Source organism: Cyanistes caeruleus, chromosome 2, assembly GCF_971803275.1.
Source record: "Cyanistes caeruleus chromosome 2, bCyaCae1.hap1.1, whole genome shotgun sequence".
NCBI lineage: Eukaryota > Metazoa > Chordata > Aves > Passeriformes > Paridae > Cyanistes > Cyanistes caeruleus.
Genome location: NC_141702.1, coordinates 27,013,101 through 27,019,632, shown reverse-complemented (window position 1 = coordinate 27,019,632; position 6,532 = coordinate 27,013,101).

Genomic DNA, 6,532 nt, shown 5'->3' with positions numbered 1-6,532 from the left:
GGCAAAAACTGCCCACATGAGGATGTTTAGATTATTTTTTACCAACACTGGTTTTCTATTACTTTTACTCAGCAGTGTACTATGGGCCTCACGTATCTCACCTACATTTATTTAGAATTCTAGAGTTCATACTTCCCAAATCCATGGCTTATAATAAATAAGAAAAAATAAAAAGCAAAAATTATCATTATAATAAAGTTATTACATGTAAGCAAAATAATTTATTTAGGAGGTAGGAGAGTTTCCATTCAAAAAAAAATTGAAAAATCATAAAAGGCATGGGGATTTATTCAGAGAAAGGGTCAATGAAATAGAAGGTGTCTTTATTAATTTGATGTTTTGCTACCATAACAAAAGATCAGCGCCAGGACATGGGTTGTAGCCATGTAAATATGATTATTGCCCCATCAGAGGGATGCAATGCAGAGGCTCATCCATGATATGGCCAGAGCTGAATGTCTGTGATTTAACCTCAGCCAGTGACTGCTGCCTCACCCAATCCATCTCCAGCTTTGGGGCTCTTGTGTGCAGGGATGGACGTGTATCCACCCTGGGTGTACCTAGATCCATGTAAAAACAGACAGGCATCTTCCACAGAACCTGATCAGATTTTCTCAAGACACATATATAAAACACACTTTTCAGTTTGAAGAGTCTAAAAGCTACATTTTAACTAGACAAAATGCTGTGGCCTAAATACAGCACAGTCACAGGAAATTGGAAATAAGTATTACCTAACTTAGAATACAATGGATGAGGCTACATTTGAGAGCAGAGTCTTCTGGTGTTTTTTGCAGTGGACTATGTAGGGCTGAAAGAGACAAAAAAGGTTCATTTGCTTTTTGGGAGCAAGTCCTGGAATAAATTGCTCCAACAATTAAACCTGAATCTTGATTGGAGACCCTGGTGGAGACAGCCAGGGTACAAATCAAGAGGTACTGCAGGTACTGAATTCTAGACATCCTGTAAACCTCTCCTATTTCACCAAGGGCATCTGGAACAGCTGGAATGGGAACCTTGGCTGACTCAGCTGACACTGAGAAAGAGATTTTAAGACAGTAAAATTAGACAGTTGGGAATATGACTGCTACTGTGAAGATTAGGACATTTAATAGATATTTTGGGTGTCATGTCACTGTTTCTCATTAAATGTTTATTAGGTGAAAAGAAGCAAAAAGCATAACAATTAAAAAACTGTATCAGTAAAAACAATGAAGTTCATCAGAGTAACACTCAAAGGTGTGTTGACTTTGAAGGTTGCTAGAAGCTGTTGTGTCTGTGGCTTTTAAGTAGCTATTCCACCAAAAGCCTCTTGCAATTTACTTCTGGAAGAAGACAGAAGAAATTCAGGAATATTCTGGAGGGCAAGGAGCTCAGAAAATAATAGCAGTTTCACGTTAAAGTGTTCAGAGTTAGAAGAGTCAGATTGTATCTGATCCCAAGAAATGCCATAGTCAGGGCAGCAGGAAAAGCCTTTTTATTCACCTTGTTGAGACATAGCTTTTAGAACATTAATTGTAAAAATGGGAACAGTGTGGTTTAAATTATCTTGGTTTGTTTTGGGATTTTTTTCCCTAAATTATTTTTTATCTTGTCTTTATCTGTTATCCCCATTTTTTATTTTTTTTTGAATTGGTATAGAATTTTACTTTGAAAACAATACTAAATGCTTTGCTAACTGTTACCGAATGAATTAACTACCTGGAAATAAATATAAAGCCATTAAAAAAGAAACATTTTGCCGTCAAAATGTCCTTATTATTGTTACACATTGTAGCTATTAAGAACACTGCTCTTGTGTAGATTGCTTTTGCTGTCTCTCCAACCCTTGTCTCTCTAACCTTGTCAGACAATGTGTTAATTATACTGTGTGACATACAGGGTGCTGTTGTCAAATAGAACTGAAGAATTGTTACTTTAAAACAATTCTGTCTTTTAAAAATATTATTTGTTCCATTAAGAAATTTGCCTATTATCAAGCTCCAATATTTCATTTCTGCTAAAGTTACTTACAAAATATTTTTATATTCAATCATACTCAACAAATTTAATATATGCAAACTAATTCTGTTGAGAAATATATACCAGTGTGCAGCAATGCATAATATTTATGAGCAGATCTTCTAAAAGACAGCACTATTCTTATGGGATTTATGTTCACTCTTCCTTTTTTTTTTCTTTAGGGTTGTTCAAAGGAGTTTTTTTGTAATTAAACAGTGAAAAGTATTTCCATCATTTTCATTATCTTTCATATTGTCAAAGCAAAACAAGAGACATTTAGAAAATGGGCCTTCTGAAGCAAAGAAAATTACAGAATATTATATGGACCAAAAAGCAAATTACACAGTTTAAGCCCTAGCACATTTGAAGATTCATTCACATGTTCACAGCATGAACAAGTCATGATAACGAAGGCAGTTAATGATCCTTCCCTTTTTCTCAGAATTTATAGCTTAAATACATTTTTAAAACAAACTTTTCAGCTGTTCTCCTGAACTGTCAACATTATAACTAGAATAAAAGAAACTCACCAGCCATTATCAAGTATATGTGTCACAAAAACAAATGTATTTTACACATATTGCTGTATATATTTTGTACTAAAATGCTAAATTTCCAAACCCTTAGAAGTCTATTTTTGTCAAACTGTACACAGAATTTCTGCTTACTCCCTGAGTTTCCTAAATCCTTTTGTATACACAAAAACCCCCAACAAAAAACAGTAAAAACACTCCCCACCCCCAAAGCAATAAAACAAAACAAATAAACAAACAACAAAAAGCCACCCCAAAATAAAACCAAACCAAACCCCAAAAACCCACAAAGCAAAAAAAAACCCCAAAACCCAAAACAAACAAAAAACCACAAAAGATCAAGGCTCTCAACCTTGTCCTGTTTGTTCCTCCAAGTATTTCAGAACAGCCTGAATCATTTTGCATATTGCCATGCAGCCAAGAATTATGCACTCCTTCTGTGAGAAGCTGCCTTTATTTTTAGGTACAGGGATGACAGGGATAGATGAGCATTTTACCAGTACGTTGTGCAGCCAACTGTGCCAATCAAACTGGACTCTCATGATGAGGAATAAACATCAGTCTCATGGATGAAGGTCTTTAATTTATACCTTGGTGCTACCCATAGCTAAACTAAAAGGCTGACAAATTAGCACTGTGAGAAATAAATGGATTTTGCAGGAGGAGAGAGAGGATTGTTCTCTATCTTTGTCATATCCTAATCACATAGAAACTTGGTGGGGGTTTTCCTTTATTTTTATGACAAAAAACAAGTCTAAGTCAGTATGAGCAAATGGACTTCCTGGCTTTACATTTAATTCTTGTGCAGCTGGTTTTAGCCCCCAATAATGTTTCCCATTGTGTTTTTTTCATTCAGATTCAATGAATCTCAACTGAATTGACTTTGTACCTGCACCCCACAGGTAGACTAAGTGTTCTTTGGGCTATTAAAGTGCCTGTTGCCCTGGAGCTTTCCTGAAGTGGATATAAAGTCCAAATAACAGCTGGAAGACACACAGTGAAACTTATTTTGAAAAAAAAAAAATATAGCTGCTGTTTCTAGAAGTTTCTATTCATATTTACAGTAGAGTGTGAATGGTAGAGCCAAGAATATGCTTAAATTATTCGTAGTTTCCAAGTACTTTCTCTTATTCTGTTGTGTACATATTAGAAAAACATGTCTCAATTGCAGGAGCCTCATCCTTTTCTGCAGAGATGAAGCTCTATTAAGATGATCTCTGGACTTTCTGGAGTACTTGCAGCTCTCTTGGTTTCCATATCTGTCAAATTATCTACTTTAAGCTACTACAGAGAGATGTAATGAAAGGCATTTCAGTGTAATGCATTGCACAGAAATATGGGACTAACTGCATCTGACCTGATAAGAATCAGAGGCAACTTCTATTTTGCCTGAAATTGCAGACATAGTGGGCTAGATTCTACTGCTCTTGTACAAATATGACTGTATTTTCTACAGCACCCCTTGAGTTTCATCTGACATTTGGAATATTTATTTTAGGTGTAATGAAGCTTATAAGATGTGAGTAAAAATGTCATCACTGTTTCTTTTCTTTAATAAATTTTTAAAAAAGATTGCAGGACTACTTTGTGAACTCTTTTCCAAATTATGCTAATGCTTCAAATATTTCACTGGAGGAGCAAACACTGATGCCTTTCAAAGTAAAGCCATAGATTTGTAAAGATATTATCAGATACTAATTTTTCTGTAGTAGCTAACTACTCTCCTCTGATCCTGAAAAGCATCTGTGATTCAACAATCTTTGGTAAGCAGTGAGAGCTTCAGAATATGTACCTGTTCTTTTATGAATGACTTTCACATTAATCTTATGTAAAAAAAGAAACCTCATTAAAAGAAATATATCTTGAGTGATTTAGTATCATTGTGAGTTAAGTTGATGTATATTTATGTGCTTCTGCCATTGTACAAGAGAAAATCATTTGGTCTTGATTTTGGTTTTGGGTTTGTTTGGGCAGGAGGCATATAAATGACTCTTCATGTCAGTGATACAATTTCTAAAATTTTTGTATTGACTTAGAATATTTTTTTCTGCTTGCAATTCAATTCTTGCTTTGCTGTATTTTTAATGTTTGAAGACAATCTTACTAAATCAGATCTATGCTGCTTTTTTAGTCTGTGCTGTCTCCCACAGAATAAACTTGGGGATAAATTCTGACTTAAAACAGATTCCAGTAAACAAAATGTAACTAATAATCAAGGCATTACAATAAATTTCAAAGACTTAAACTATACTTTTTTTGTATCTCAGTTGGAAAATGGTCAAGATGAGAGTTATCTTACTTTTTTAGAATTTCATCTGAATTTTGTGGTGAAAAATACTGGTGTATTGGTATTGGTGAAAAAAAGCTGTGTCTTCTCTATAAAGTTTTATAAAGTATTAAAATAAAAAGACTAATAGCATGAGAAATTCGCAGCATATAATGACAGGGAGTACTTCTCACTGAACATTTAGAATGACTCTTCTTGTAAAGTAAATTAATGGGGTTTTTGAAACACTTTTACAGCAAATCCAGGAGTAATTTGTAAGATAAAATCATTTTGTGCAAAAACAGAGAGTTGTGATTATAAATAAAGGAATAATCTTTATTTCTATTAGATAGACTATACATGGAACCATATCTAAGAAATGATGACATTTTCTTTCCATTTAAGTCGAAGAGAATTAGCGACTGAAGTGCTCTCAACATGTGAGCCTAATCACTACAAGCATTATCTGGAAATTATCTGGCAAAGGTCTGTTTATGTATTCTGTTCTGGTTTGTAGAAGCCAAACATTTCATAGAAGTATCTTGAATTCAACAAACTTCTGTCTAGTTATGAAATTCTCCAGGTTTTCTATTCTGCTGGAATAAAATTCTTTCAAAGTCAAGTCAGTTGGCTTGAGCAGACTTTTCAGGGGTTCCAGAAGCCCTAAAAAAGATGCAAAAGTCAGAAAGCTCCAGATAACCATGGAAAATTCCACCTCTCATCTCACTGACTATACAGGTTCCCTTGCCTTTGCAGTGGAGTGGAAAGTGACATCATCTAATAATTGTTACAGCCTGGAATGAAAAAAAATATAAATTCCATTTGAAAACATTCACAAAACAGAAGTGTATATTATCTTGTCAACATCATGAGCAGTTTCTTCCCAAATTATTATTTTTCAGGCTTTCTATTCCATAGATTCTAAAATTGATTTAGCTTCCAAGACCATTTATGATTAAGTGTGACCTAACTCATCAGCTGTCAACCTGCTCCCTGCTTGGGGCTTCTGTCCAACCCTCTGTCCAACCCTACTGGATGTTGCCTGGAATTTGAGCTTCTTGTCCAGAGCACGAAAGTTTTTCACAGTCTAATTGCCCCTATTTTTTTCTTTTTTTTAATAGCACATAAATAATCTCTGTGGCTGTTAACTGTGCCCTTAAGCATGTTTCCCTTTTGTCTAGGAGCCTCAAGTGGATTTGGAAACCCACTGGTTTACATGTGAAGGAAAACTAATAAATAGTGACAGAGAAAAAATATTGAAAAGAATTTTTCCAAGTCACACAACAACTCAAAAACCTGTGCAGGACTTAGCCTTGCTCTGTGGCCCACGTCTGACAGTGCTTTCTGTAGTTCACCTTCTCCTGTGAAACTTCAGACTTGTAGCTCAGAATTTGTAACTCTCAACTAGAAATTGGAGGCAAAATTAACTAATCCACAGATGTCAGGGACTGCACCAGAACATTGCATCCAGCTTGGACTTCTCAGTGCTCCCTGATTTTCACAGCTAACCCTAACTTGACAAGCCTTGTGGCTGTAGCAATTGAAGTTGACAGTTGACATTTGTTCTCAGCATGAATGAGAAACAGCCTTTTGCTTTTATGTTGTTAGCAAATTGCTCTTCTTGATCTTTTTGTCATTTTGGATGGCTCATGCAAATTGAGATTACTCAGTACCCACCAGAAAAATCAAAATGAGTTAATGCATATTAAATACTATAAAAACCAAACAAAAA